This window comes from Mauremys mutica, chromosome 22 (assembly GCF_020497125.1).
Source record: "Mauremys mutica isolate MM-2020 ecotype Southern chromosome 22, ASM2049712v1, whole genome shotgun sequence".
Lineage (NCBI taxonomy): Eukaryota > Metazoa > Chordata > Testudines > Geoemydidae > Mauremys > Mauremys mutica.
The window spans coordinates 21,745,230-21,759,869 of NC_059093.1; the positions used below are offsets into that span (position 1 = coordinate 21,745,230).

The following is a 14,640-nucleotide window of genomic DNA, read 5'->3' on the forward strand; positions in this document are numbered from 1 at the left end:
TTTTAATGGGGTCACCAGGGCTGCCATTAGACTTGTTGGTGCCTGGAGCTGAAACCAAAAGTCTGAGCCCCACCACCCAGGGCTGAATCCCTCAAGCTCTGGTTTTGCCCTCCCCTAACTGGGGCAGGGCTCAGGCTTTGTCTCCCCTGCCTCTGCTCAGTGTAGAGGGGCTTGGTGTGTCTTTCTAGGGTCATGTAGTAAGTTTTTTTTGCAAAAAGGGGTTATAGTGAAAGGAAGTTTGAGAAACCCTGGCATAGAGCCTCTGAATATGTCTAGACTTGGCTCCCTGTGGCAGATCAGAAAATGAAAGTACAGCCATGGAGACACCACACACCAGCCTTGCCTAGCAGGCAAGAATCCAACCTCCACAGACAAATGCCTGTTGCTTTCTAACCCATCTCCCTAAGCCCTCAGCCACCACCACTTAACAAAGGGGCTTTTCTACACTATGGTTCTGGTCTCACTGAAGGGTCATTTCCAATTGTTTGCTCAGACCAGCATTAGGGGAAATGGTGCCCTGGGCAAAGCTTGTACTTTGGCACTTCCCCATTGCCCCTGGACGATCCCCACTCCCCCTTTACCACTAGCTCCTGCACTCCCAACCCTTGCGCCTCCTTCACCCCTAACTCCTGCCCCCTCCTGTGCCCCCTTTGCCCTTAACTCCCTGGGCCACCAGCCATTGCCCCTCTCCTGCAGCCCCTTCACATGGCTCCAGTGCTGGGGGTCCCGCACTTGTTCTCCCTTTCCCTGGGCTTTGGCATCACTAGCCCCTGATTAGCGAGTAGGGTTCAGTGGTTCCCAAAATGTGGGGCATGACTCCTAGGGGGACACAGAGGAACATTTATGGAGTCAATGAAATCAGTTGAGCTTCTTCAGTCTCTCGCTGGAGACATTTCCCTTGTATTTAAAGGCAAAAATCCTGATCTTTCCAATGGGCGCTGCTGCTTCAATGTTCAGTTTGGGGAGGGATTTGGCTGCACTCAGAGATCTGCCCGCGGGTTACAATCTGCGAGCTGAAGGGTCGAACGCAAACAGCGTTTAGATGGGACCGTTAGTGCCGCCCCCGTGTGGCCAAAGTTCAGAACTGACCAGCAGAGTTTACAGCTGGAGCCTGGGACGCTCCTGAACAAACTGGGCCCAAAGCCTCTCGCGTGGGACCCTCGCTGTGCAGCAGGAGGCGGAGGGAAGCTGATTGTCAGGGCTCAGGGCTGCACCCTGCCAGGCTGAGCCGGTGTCTGTGCTAAGCTCGGCATCAATCAGGTGATTCTGGGCAGTTCGGGGTCCCTGGGCTCCCACAGGAGGGTGAAGCAGGTCACCCCTGGAGCAGGTTAAAGCTGCAGGTTGACAGTGGGGTTGCTGCTCCTGTGAACAGCTGCTGTAGCACCTCCTGGGCAGGACAGGGAGAGCCAGTTATACCCCCCCCCCCAGCCTGTATCGGGGGATGGGAGCACTCACACCCTGGGGACCCACCCACCAGAGATCTACTGGGGGGGAGAGTGGCACCCACACACCCAGGATGTTGTTGGGGGGGACAAGGGCATCCACACTCCGGGATCCTCTGCAGAGGGACGGACACCCACACAGCCAGGATTCTGTATGGGGGGCAGAGGTACCCGGACACCTGGGTGGGGGAAGGGGGCACCGAAACAGCCGGGATCTTACCTGGCAGGACAGCGGCACCTGCAGCTCGACATGAGACGGGGGCGGGGGAAGCAGGAGCATTTCCCAGTCCCAGGCTGTCCCCGTCTGGCCAAGGCACAGAGCTCACAAGCAGAGTTTAAAGCTCCAGCTGCCAGGCCACAAAACAAGCTGGGCTCTGTGGCTGGTGCCTGTCATCCCAGCTCCTGGGGAGGCTGAGGCCGGCGGATTGCTTGAGCTCAGGAGTTCTGGGCTGTAAGGGGCTGTGCTGATCAGGTGTCCGCATTAAGTTCAGCATCAATATGGTGATCCCAGGGAAGCTTGGGGTCCCCAGGTTGCCTAAAGAGGGGTGAACTGGCCCAGGTCGGAAACGGAGCAGGTCAAAACTCCTGTGCTGATCAGTAGTGGGATCACACCTGTGAATAGCCCCTGCAGCGTAGCCTGGGCAAGACAGTGAGACACGGTCTCTTTTTACAGGTTTCAGAGTAGCAGCCGTGTTAGTCTGTATCCGCAAAAAGAACAGGAGTATTTGTGGCACCTTAAAGACTAACAAATTTATTTTAGCATGAGCTTTCGTGAGCTGCAGCTCACTTCTTCGGATGCATAGACACCCCTACCCCGCAGAGCCTGGCTGGGGGGATGGGAGCACCCACAGGATGGGGATTCTGACTTGGGGGGAGGGACGCCCCCTGCAACACAGATCTTGAAAATAGAAACAGCGACACCCACACACCACAGATCCTGGATGGGGTCAGGGGAACCACACATGGGAGCTAGTTCATGGGGTGGGGGACACACCCTTATGCTCCGTTGCACCATTCTTAATGAGAAGAACGGGGGCATCCACACAACACGGATCCTTAACGGGCGGGGGGTCACCCACACACTCCACTATTAACCAGGAGGGACAGGGGCACCAGACACCCCCAGTAACATGGGGAACACCGACATCCACCAGATCCCTCATGGGGAGTAAGACAGAGGGGATTGTAATGGGGCCCGGCGCACCCACGCACCGGGGATTGTTAAGGGTTGAAGGGACAGGGACACCCACACACACTGAGATCACGGCCTTGAAGGAACGTAAACCCTCCACAGAAGGACCTGGTCTGTTCCATGATGGCAGCCCAGCCTGGGTGAGTCAAAGTCTCTTTTTATACAGGCACGCCCCAGAGATCCTGACTAGGGGAGAGAGACACCCACCCCCCAGAGATCCTTAATGGTCTAGGGTGCACCCACACACCAGGGATTCTTATGGGTGGGAGGAATGGAGACAGCCAGACACACTGAGATCACTTCCTCCCAGGAGCCTGGGCCAGACAGGGAGACACAATTCCCCTTTACAGATCTGACAGACAACCTTCCTCCCACTCCCTCCACACAATGTTCTTATTTGGAGGTGAAGCCAGGGAAATCACATGGAGGATTCTTATCTGGGGAACTGGGGGGACCCACTTACCACCAGAGATTCTTAAGGGCAGGAGGAACAGGGACTCCCACCTCTGCAGCATGGGGGTGGGTCGCCTGCTGGGATCATCGGGGCATATTTCACCTCGTCAGCTCCCTGCCATTGCCTTGGGGGGCCCTGGTTCACTGCCTCTGGCACCCAGTTTAGCCTCCTTCCTGAGGGCTGAAACGCTTTGATCTGTCTAAGGTCTGTGGGATCAATACGTGTCATGGTGTAATTCTGTGTTATTCGGGGCTCAGACTAGCTGAGCTAATGGCCCCTTCTGCCCTTAAACGCCATGAAAACATTTCCCTGGTTTCTCCTTGCGCCTGACAGACACCACGGTGAGGGGCCCAATAGAAGATCCTGGACACAGCGCTCTGGCTCTTACTTTACTTGGGGACGTCAGCGCTTTCCTAGCAAAGCTGCTGCTAAAGCACTGGATTTGGGGAACTGTTCGGCTCCGATTCAGAGATCTGCCTGCGGGGTGTGAACCTGCCACGAGGAGTGGGAAATGCAACCAGCAACGGGAGGTGTTGGCTGAGCTCCAGGCTGCCCCCGTGTGGCCAAAGCTTAGAACTGATCAGCGGAGTTTAAAGCTGGCGCTGGGAAGGACCTCAACACACGGGGCACGAAGGCTCCTGCGTGTAACACTTGTTGGGTGGGCAGCTGGACGTAGCTGATTGCCAGGGTTCAGGGCTGCACCCCGGGGTGCTGAGCAGGTGTCTGTGCTCAGGTTGGCCTCGCTATGATGGTTTCTGGAAAGTTTGGGGTCACCAGTCTCCCTAAAGAGAGAGGAGCCAGGTCAGCCCACGAAAGGAGGCCGGCAAAACTCTGGTACCAATTGGGCAGTGGGACTGCCCCTGTGAAGAGCCACTGCAGCCCTGCCAGGGAGAGCCGGTCTCTCTTTATGCAGCCCGCCCCCCCCCCGCCACCATTCCTCAGGATGAGGGTTGTACTCAAAGATCTGTGCCCCGTGTTTTCACCTCCATGTGAAGCGCACAGTGCAAATAACCCTCAGCGCCTCAGCTCAGTTCCAGGCTCCACTTCCACCGGCTCATGCAAGATGGTGCAGAGGAGCCCCTGGGTGGCTGTGGGCCTGGGGAGGATGGCTTTTGATTTTTCGGCTTGACCGCTACGGGCAGCAAGGCCAAAAGTCAGATGGCCGACTCTCCCCTCCACCACGCTCATCAGGAGCCCTTAGTCGACAGGCTCGGAGAATGCGGGCAGCGTCCCCCACTACCTCTCGCATGCAAAGCGAGCGCTCTGCCGCTTGAGCTAATTCCCTGCAGCTGGCCTGACTCTCAGGCACCGGGCAAAAAAAGGCAAGGGCTCTGTGGCCTTAAGCAGAACACAGCCTGAAATGGGGGGGAGGGGGGCGTGCTACCCAGAGCTGGGGAAGGGGGTCCGAGTCCCAGCCACGCTCCTCGGCACAAACACCAACGCTCCCTCCCTGGAGTGTGTCTGGGGTGAGAGTTAGCCCCTGAAACAAGCACCAAACTTCAGAAGACAACGCAGGGATAGATCACTTGACGATTGCCTGCTCTGGCCATTGCCTCTGAAGCGCCTGGCATCAGTTACTGTCAGAAGACGTGACAGTGGCCTAGATGGACCATCGGTCTCACCCAGGAGGGCCGTTCCTATCTTCACCACTTTCCTCTAACCCAAGCAAAGCCCGGAGCAGGCCCAGCTCAGCAACTCTAGCAGACTCCCTGGCCCCTGGCCCAGCATACAGCAAAGCGACCCTGCCTCCACCAGGATAGACAGCCACCGACTCCCTCTTCCAGACCAACGCAGCCCTTCCCCGCTTTGGCTGTCTCCAAGCTGTCTGCGTGCTCTGCTCTGCTCCACGGCTGCCATGCTGCCTGAGATCAGGAGGCTGCGAGGTCTCACGGTCTCAGCTGAGCTGGTATCGCGTGCCACCCCGCCCATCTCCTCATTCCCTTCAGGAACCCCTGGGATGTGAGTAATTCTGTATTTGAGTGGCTCTCCCTCCCGGCCAATGAGCTTGGCGTAGACTAGCAGGGAGGGAGGAGGAAAGGGATTGTGCTCCAGTGAGAGCTCAGAAAGAAAGGTGCAGGTCCCCCACTAGAGCCCAGCCCAGCAGAGCAAAGCAGAGCAGAGCAGGCTGGAGAATGTGTGTATGGGTCTGACTACTTCTCCCATTCTCTTCCATTTGAGCTAACTTCCCCCAGCTGTCTCCAGCCTCCCAGTCAGCGCAAGGGGGAGAAGGGCCGGGGAGGAAGAGCTTTGTGCTCCACAAGGGCTGGCTTTCTGGGAAGCCAAGCGGGGAGAGGGATGGAGGCCACTGGAGGAGCTGAGCCGGCTGACTGTCCATGGCTTCTAAAAGAAGGGCAAGAGAAGGTCCTGGGGCTGCCTTGCCGCTGGAGAATGCGGGCATTGATCCCGCTGCCTCTCGCATGCAAAGCGAGCGCTCTACCACTTGAGCTAATTCCCCTACCTTGGCAGGTGGCGTCTCGATCCATCCATTCGATAACGGAGGCCACATCGTTCCCCACGCCAGCCAGTGACTCCTTCCAAAAGGGTCAGGCAAGACCGGCCTTGCCATTGGCCGGCTAGCTCAGTTGGTTAGAGCGTGGTGCTAATAACGCCAAGGTCATGGGTTCAAGCCCTATGCTGGCCACTCCGGGAGGGAGAGGGTGGCTTCTGCTCTTTTGGCTGACTGCTAGGGGTGGCAGAGGCCACAACCAGGTGGGCCTGGAGCGGGCAAGAGCCCTGCTGGGCGCAGGCGCCGGGCAGGATGAAGCTCCTGATACCTCCCTGGGCTCCTCGCTCCACCTGCTGCCTGAAAGGAACTTGGAGACGGGTGAGCCCGGCCGGCTGCCTTCCAGGCTCATAGGAGGCCAGGCTTGAGCTGCCCGCCCGCGAAGCCAAAATCGCAGGCCTGCCGGCTCGCCCCCATTGTCCACAGAGGGTTGACCTGATGGCCCGAATTCTTGCCGGCCGCCAGCTCCACCCAAATGTACCCGACGCCGGATCACACTCCCCAGCCCAAGCCACAGAGGAAGGCTTAATACTCGGCACCCCAACCTAGGGGAGAGGCTTCACACTCCGCCGGCGCAGGGTGACCTTTGGGACTTCCCTGGACACCATCCTCCCACCGCCCACAGCCAGACCCCCCAAGCCCACCCCTCCGACAGGAAGGAGCAGGAGGACCACTCCGCCCAGGGGCACCACCACTCGAAGTCAGCTTCACTTGCTTTCTCTTCTACCCCTTTCCTCCCAAGTTATGCGCGCCTCACGGGAGCCGGCCCTGGGAAGACGCAGGCACCGCACTCTGACTGGCGCAAGCCAAACGCCCCACACCGAGTGTTTAGCACGGGCTCTTGAGGCACTGGAGGAACCCCATGCAGATGCACTGATGGAGCTAAGCTTTACGGCCAAGGGCCCTACCTGTGCAGAAAGCCAACTTGCTTGTGAAAAAGACTCCTCTTTCGGCTCCCCTTCCAAACTTCCAAATGCCTCCAAATGGGAAAACACACACACTGAAACACCCAAACGGTCCTAACGCTGGGGCCAGGCGAAAAAGAAAAGCAAGGAAAAGATTTCTAAATGGCCACCCTGCCAGAGTCATACAGTTCCGCAAGTGAAACCCATGGGAGGGACATTACACAGAAAAGGGGAATGGAAAGCTGTCAAAATTGAGATGCTGTGGAAAGCTACAGCCCCATCGCTACTCCTACTCTGCACACTTCTTGCAACAGCTGATGAACGGCCAGGTGCTTTTCGCATCCAAGCCCACACCAGGGGAAGACCTTGAGAAGTTTCCCGTGGCTTGCCTGGTTCAGCTGGTCAGAGTGCGGCACTCGTGGAGGCCAGATGGTGCAGAAGAGCCCCTGGGTGGCTGTGGGCCTGGGGAGGATGGCTTTTGATTTTTCGGCCTGACCGCTACGGGCAGCAAGGCCAAAAGTCAGATGGCCGACTCTCCCGTCCACCAGGCTCATCAGGAGCCCTTAGTCGACAGGCTCGGAGAATGCGGGCATCGCCCCGTCATATGTTTATTCCCCACTTCGAACTTTAGCATCCACAAGATGGGGACCTGCATGGGCCCCTCTCAACTTAAATCCTAGTTTAGATCTGGTAAAGCTGCCACCCTCTAGAAGTTCCAGTGTCTAGCACACGCCCTGTTCCCCCAAACCTTCCCTGGGGAACACAGATCCAAACTCCTTGACTCGTAACCCTAAGGGAAATAAACCATTCCCCCACCTTCTTCCCCCTCTCCTAGTTGTTGGGAAAGATACCTTGATTCAAACTCCTTGAATCAAACAAAGAGGGATTCACTTTTCCCCCTCCACTTCCCCTGAAAATCCAAACAAGGGAAGAAATTAATCAGGTTCTAAAAAGAAAAGGATTTTATTAAAAGAAAGAAAGAAAGTACACTATCTCTGTAACACCAGGATGGAAAAACCATGAGGCGTGCTGCAGGATAGCCCCTCCCCACCAAAAAGCAATGCCGTGACGCGGATTCGAACCGAGGTTGCTGCGGCCACGGCGCAGAGTACTAACCACTATACGATCACGGCCAGGCACTAGGGGTACAGGAAGCAGCACCCTGGAAAATGCTCAGCTCTGTCCTCTCGGGGCGGCCACCTACCTCGCCGGCGGCCACAGGTCTTTCTCAAGTCTCCCCATTACAGTCACAGGTCAAATGCTGAGCAAAGGAAAAAAGACAGGAAGCCAATCCCATGCCTGTCCCTTTTTCTGTCTTCCTCCACCCCTGGACCAGGTCCCTCCCCGTTTGTCTGGGCCATTGTCCTCATGCCCCTGGCCAGCCTATTTCCCTTTGCCGCTCTGAAACGTGCCACACGTGCAGGCCCCGAAGCTGGGCCCGGGGGCGGAAGGCCAGGGAGAGGCTTTGGCTAGGGCCAGCATGTCCTTGCGAGGTAATTGTCTCTCTGGAGATGAAAGTCATCAGTGCAGGGTGTGAAGGGAAGTGGCCGTAGAAGGAGAATGGAAGGCATGGGGTGGGCAGGCCAGGGATTTCTTTGTTCCCCCCTTGAAAAGGGGTTACCCTCCCCGTCAGGGAATCGAACCCCGGTCTCCCGCGTGACAGGCGGGGATACTCACCACTATACTAACGAGGAAAGGGGCACGGTGAGTGGACCCAGCTCCCACAGACCAGCTATGGTCAGCGTACACCTACACCGTTGCATGGGCCCCAGCAGGCAACAGCACCCCTGTCCCTCTTCTGCTTCCCAAAGCCTTTGGCCGCAGCAACAGCCCTGGGAAAAGCCCTGGCCCTCCTCACCTGCCCTTGCCCAGCAGGACGCCTTTTCGGGCCTACACAGCTCCTCACACAACACCCACCTGGGACCTTGCCCTCACCTACCAGCTCAGCAGCACCTTTTTTCCTCTCAAAACCTCCTCTTGCCACCCTCCCCCTTCCACACTTCACACTCACCTCATCACAAACTCACCCACGGCCCCTTTGGCTTCTCAAGCGCCTCTGGCGGGACGCAGCTTCCCTGGCACGCAGATCCTTCCCTTCAACGCGCACTGGACAGACATTCGAAACACAGCCCTTTCCAGGAGGGAATGTGCCGCTTTTGGACCCTGGCGCCCAGCAAGAAGTCCTGGGACTCTTTTTCTGACGGATGGACCCCACTGACTTGCCTTTACCAAGCAGAAACTAAGGACCGGCTGGTGGCTCTCTTTGCAAACGGACGCCATCAGACTGAGCCACGAGGCGTGCTGCAGGATAGCACCTCCCCACCAAAAATTAATGCCGTGACCCGGATTCAAACCGAGGTTGCTGCGGTCACGGCGCAGAGTACTAACTACTAGACGATCACGGCCAGGCGCTGGGCGAGCAGGCAGCAGCCCAGCAGAAAATGCTCAGCTCTGCGCTCTCGGGGCGGCCACCTACCTCGCCGGCGGCCACAGGTCTTTCTCAAGTCTCCCCATTACAGTCACAGGTCAAATGCTGAGCAAAGGAAAAAAGACAGGAAGCCAAACCCATGCCTGTCCCTTTTTCTGTCTTCCTCCACCCCTGGACCAGGTCCCTCCCCGTTTGTCTGGGCCATTGTCCTCATGGCCCTGGTCAGCCTATTTCCCTTTGCCGCTCTGAAACGTGCCCCCACGTGCAGGCCCCGGGGGAGGCTTTGGCTAGGGCGAGCGTTTCCTTGCGAGGTAACTGTCTCTCTGGAGGTGAAAGTCATCAGCGCGGGGTGTGAAGGGAAGTGGCAGTCGAAGGAGAATGCAAGGCATGTGGTGGGCAGGCCAGGGATTTCTTTGTCCCCCCTTCAAAAGGGGTCACCCTCCCCATCGGGGAATCGAACCCCGGTCTCCCGCGTGACAGGCGGGGATACTCACCACTATACTAATGAGGAAAGGGGCATGGTGAGTGGACCCAGCTCCCACAGACCAGCCTTGGTCAGCGTACACCTACACCGTCGCATGGGCCCCAGCAGGCAACAACACCCCTGGCCCTCTTCTGCTTCCCAAAGGCTTTGGCCGCAGCAACAGCCCTGGGAAAAGCCCTGGCCCTCCTCACCTGCCCTTGCCCAGCAGGACGCCTTTCAGGGCCTACACCGCTCCTCACACAACACCCGCCTGGGACCTTGCCCTCCCCTACCAGCTCAGCAGCACCTTTCTTCCTCTCAAAACCTCCTCTTGCCACCCTCCCCCTTCCACACTTCACACTCACCTCATCACAAACTCACCCACGGCCCCTTTGGCTTCCCAAGCGCCTCAGGCATGCAGATCCGGCTGATGGCTCCCAAGTGTGCAAGTCCGTCCCCGCAGAGCAGCCTCATAGTGTGACCTTGAAGAAACTGTGGAAAACGGGACAGGGGTGGGGGGGTAATAGGCTCCTATATAAGAAAAAGTCCTCCCGGACCTGCCTGTCCCTTTAAACATGGGACATCTGGTCACCCTGGAGCAGCCCCACACTCCTGCTCCCCGGTTGGTGCGTTTGTAACCCGGGGGCTGAAGCCGACGCGAGAAAGGGAATTGAGCGAGCTCGGAGCTCTCCGGCGCCACCTGTTGGGAGCAGAGGGAAATGACTGAGCGGCGTCCTGGCTAATTTAAATATCACCTGGTTCTCTGCTGGGTGGCTCCACGGCAGAGCTCGGGTGTGGCCTGAGTGTGGCAGGACCTTATTTGCATATTAAAAGTGGCAGTTTGGGGCCATTGGGGTAAAATATGAGTAAGTTTTGGGGTTGGGACCCACATGTTTAGTGCAGGCTGTGGGGAGCCGGGCTGAGCAGAGCCTGCCCCGACGGGGTGTGTGGTCACCCTGAGCTGGGAGCGTGTGGCCAGACATGGGGAAGGGGCTGCGGGAGAAGCTTGGTTGTAGGAAGCAGAAAGTGTTTCCTTTCTTTTTTGGTGTTTGGGTGAGGTTTTTGTTATCTAATGAAGAGCAGTGGTGGGGGAGGGGAATTGAGACTCTGCTTTGGGGGTTGCTGTGGGGTGTGACACGAGCCACCTGGTGCTGGTTACTGCCGTGGGGTGTAGGACAGGTGGGGGCGGGGCTGTCTGGATCCTTGAGATGAGGGGCGGTTCCTGGTTGGCTGGTGCCAGCCTGCCTAGTGTTTTTTGACAGCTAATCACCCATTGGCCCTTGCGTGGAGCGGGTCTCTGAAAGCTGGTCTCCCATTGGGCCCTCCCCAACTGACGTTTCTGACAGGCTCAGCTCCCATTGGTGACGTTGTCTTACAGCGATGCGGGGCGGAGCCGCCAGGGCCTTGTGTGCTCAGAGCTCAGCGCCGCCCGCGAGAAGCGGCACGAGGCCGCGCGGGGCGGGTCCCGCTGCCGGGCGGAGGAACCGAGACCGCAGCAGCGGCGCCACCTCCCGACTGGCGAGAAGCCGCAGCGCCGGGGGGGGTCACAGGGCGCGAGGCGCTTCCGGGCGCAGCTGTTTTCTGCCGGTCGCGGGGTGACGGGTCCTGCCCGGGGCGGCCGGGGGGTCCCGATGGCAGCTGGGGGCTCTGGTGTCCGCCCGCGGCGGCTGGGAGCTATGGGGCCACCTGCAATGGCCGGGGGCTGCGGCTTCTCCTCACCCCCCCCCGGTGACTGGGAGCTCCGGGCTCTGCCTGCGGTGTCTGAGCGCTGGGGGCTCCTCTCCTGCCTGGGGCGGCCGGGAGCTCCAGGGGCTTCGGCGCTGCAGGGTCTGTGAGCAATGACGTGGGGCTGCAGGGTCCTCCCGCCATCAAGGCCTGTTGGGAAATCCTGGGTCCATCCGCAGCGGCTGGGAGCTCTGGGGTCCACTTGTAGGAGCTGCAGGGTCCATAGGCAGTGGGGTGGGGCTGTGGGGGCTCCCCGGCCACCCATGGCTGCTGGGAGCTCCAGGGTCTGCCTGTGGGAGCTGTGGGGAGATGAGGGGTTTGGGGTGGAGGAGGAGGCTGCAGTGTGGGGCTGAGGGATTCGCAGTGCAGGAGGGGGCTATGAGTTGAGACAGGGGGTTGGGGTCCAGGATGTGATGATGGCTCTGGGGTGAGGACAGGGATGAGGGGTTCCAGGTGTGGGAGGAAGCTCTGGGCTGGGGCAGGAGGTTGAAGTGCAGAGGGGTGAGGGCTCTGGGGTGCAAGAGGGGGCTCTGGGTTTCGGGGGGTTCAGGGCTGGGGCAAGGGGTTGGGGTGCAGACTTACCTCAGGTGGCTCCTGGTCAGCGGCGCAGCAGGGGGGACCTACTGGCCACTTCCAGGGCACAGTGCGGTGCCCTAGGACACGTAGGGACCAGCCTGCCTGAGCCCCGCAGCACCGCTGACCGGACTTTATAACCCAGTCACCCCACTGGGAGCTCCAGGGTCCCCCTGTCCCATGTGGTGGCTGGGAGCTCTGGGATCCACTCACAGCAGCTGGGAGCTGTGGGGTCCATCCGTGGTGGCATGGGCCTGTGGGAGCCCCTTCCGACACTGGTGGCTGATAGCTGTGAGGCCCCCACCGGCCGACAGCTCCAGTCTTGCTGCCCCAGGGCTGAGGTGGAAAATGTCACTGAGATCTCTGAAAGTCACAGTTTCTGTGACGCCATTTATATAATCTTAGCCTTAATAGTTGTTGACTGTCTCTCTCAATCTAGAGGTCTGCTCTAGCGCGGATGGGACAGGGAAGATAGACGCTCACCCCCCAGCACAGGTTGGGCAGAAATGGCTCTTGGGCTATTTGCTGTGCATGCAGAGGACTTATCCAGGCTGGTGGAGCAGCTCAGCCAGATGAGCTGGAAGAAGGAGACCGGAGCAGCCTGGACATCCCACTTTTTCTCCACAGCCACTGCCTGTCAGCAGGATTCCTCCTTCTCCTCAGTGAGACCAAATCTAAGCACCTAGACAGCTGGTCTGTCCACTGCACCCCAATCCCTCATGCCTGAGCCTCCCTGCCAAAGTCCTGTACCTGGCTCCAGAGAATTGTCTCACATCTCGCTGGGAACTCGACTTCTTGTGCCCAGAGAGTCTCGGCCCCATTCAGTAGAGGACCTGAGAAACACAGTGTCTGCCTTTTCCAAATAAGTACTTGGAAAGGTTTTATTCCTGTGACCACATGGCCTAATGGATAAGTTGTCTGACTTTGGATCAGGTGATTGAGGGTTCAAGTCTCTTCATGGTTGTGTTGGTGTAGTTTTACCTTTGTGCTGAAAGTCCTGCTCCCTTCAGGGCTGGAACCTCTTCTTGGCCGCTCAGGCCAATGCTCTGGCTTCAGCTAGAGCCCCGGGAAGGAGTTGGGGGTTGGGTGTCACAAAGGCTGGGGCATGAGCCCCAGGTGCTTCCAGTCTCACCTTTGCCCTTCCTGACTTGCCAAAGAAAATGGGCAGCTGCCCGGGCTAGAGTGTGGAGCAGTTTCCCTCTTCCAAGTGTGCACCTGTCCCTGTGCTGGACGGTACTTGCTAAATAGCACCTTGGGAGCCTGGGTGTTTCTCTGCTTCTCGCCAGCTGGGGAAAAGCCTCTTGGGGTAAAATCTCCTGCCCCTCTGCCAAAGTGAGCACCTTGAGTGGGAACGGTCAGAGGCCCCACCAGGGGGGCTGGCCCTGCTTTCCTACCATCTTCTGATGTTGGCCACAAAGCAGCAGCAGCTGGCTGTGGGTGGTTTTCAGTGGGTGTTCGGCATGCCAGGGAGCAGCCTGGCTGGGTGTCTCTGTGGCTGTCTGCTGGCCACGCATAGGCATGGTTCTCCCCTCCTCTTGCCCTGCCCTTGGTTGCTCTGTGGCTTTTAAGCCGTCCCTTGGAGCTGTCAGCACCAGCCACCTCTGTCCTAGGTGCCCAGAGGAGGAGAGGTGCTGGGCTCCAGCCTGGGACTCTTCCTCCCTCCTGCCTTTTCCTGACTATGAAACCTGACCCTGACACCCCTTTCTTCAAGCGCCATGTGGGCAAGAGAAAAAGTGTGGTAGAAAGCACAAGGGCCAAACGTGTGGGCATCAAAAATCCCAAACACCCAGTCAAACCATAGCCACTTCTAGACCCCATTCCAACCAAAGACCTGGCTCCAGGGGGTATGAGTCACTCAGCACAAGGTAAACAACTCATTCTTATACAGCTGGAGATAGGAAAGCACTTGGATCTCCAGGGATTTACCACAAGGTCCCACTGAGATTTGAACTCAGATTTCAGCATGCCAACCATTACACCATGGGACCAGCCTGTGCTAGTTTCTCTGAACATTGGTGACCCTATCATAGAATACCAGGGTTGAAAGAAACCTCAGGAGGTATCTTGTCCAACCCCCTACTCAAAGCAGGGCCAATCCACAGACAGATTGTTATCCTAGATCCCTACATGGCCCCCTCAAGGACTGAGCTCACACACCTGGGTTTAGCAGGCCAATACTCAAACCACTGAGCTCTCCCTCCCTCACAGGCCCAACTTGTGTAAGGGGACTGTTGGCCCTTTACTAAAACTGAGTGGGGTTTTTTGGTTGGCTAGTTCCCAGTCCCAATAGAAGGGGGAAGGGCCAATGGGAAATCAGGACCTGGAGACTGACAGGCCCCTGGGGCGATGGTCACCAACTGGTAGGGAACAAGTGAGAATTTGTTAATGAGTAAAATTCCTGGTGAAAATTGGCAAAGCTGTGGAGAGTTTGAAATGTTCCAGTGAATTTACACATGAAGATACAAACAGAGAGAAAGAGACCATCACAGACTGCACAGGCCCACACAGACATAAACAAAAACCAAACCCACCCAGCACACAGAGCCATAGACACACAAGGGAAAGCCACACAAAACATAGAACAAATCCACACCAAAAAATACAGCAAAAGCCCACAACAGGAAAGCACAAAAACCACATACCAGAATACATAGCAAAAAACAATCTGCATGCAAAAGTCATACACCCACACACAAAACTATATGGCATCCACAAAAATCACACAGGACCCACATGCACATCAACATGACAGACAACAAAAAACCCCCAACATACAGAAAGCCAGGCAGGGTTTGAGTCTCACAGCGAAGAGGGTGAGCCCACAGGTGGTTTGGGGAGCAAAGACTGAGGGGGAGTCGGGGGCAGTGCTCTGGGCTCTGCTCGACCCCTCCTGACACAGGCGGCTGGTGGAGAGCAGAGCCTGGGAGATCTGTGGAATCTGCCCTGCTCTCTGTA

The 14,640-nt window shown here is 57.7% G+C and overlaps 4 non-coding genes across 4 annotated transcripts; 1 reads left to right on the forward strand and 3 right to left on the reverse strand.

The window, feature by feature from the left end:
- Positions 1-5,470: 5,470 nt before the first annotated feature.
- On the reverse strand, positions 5,471-5,543 carry TRNAA-UGC. The gene has a single exon. It is a non-coding gene; the product is annotated as a tRNA-Ala (tRNA).
- A 112-nt stretch (positions 5,544-5,655) lies between these two features.
- Positions 5,656-5,729, forward strand: TRNAI-AAU. The gene has a single exon. It is a non-coding gene; the product is annotated as a tRNA-Ile (tRNA).
- A 2,389-nt stretch (positions 5,730-8,118) lies between these two features.
- TRNAD-GUC lies at positions 8,119-8,190 on the reverse strand. The gene has a single exon. It is a non-coding gene; the product is annotated as a tRNA-Asp (tRNA).
- A 1,173-nt stretch (positions 8,191-9,363) lies between these two features.
- On the reverse strand, positions 9,364-9,435 carry TRNAD-GUC. The gene has a single exon. It is a non-coding gene; the product is annotated as a tRNA-Asp (tRNA).
- Positions 9,436-14,640: the final 5,205 nt, after the last annotated feature.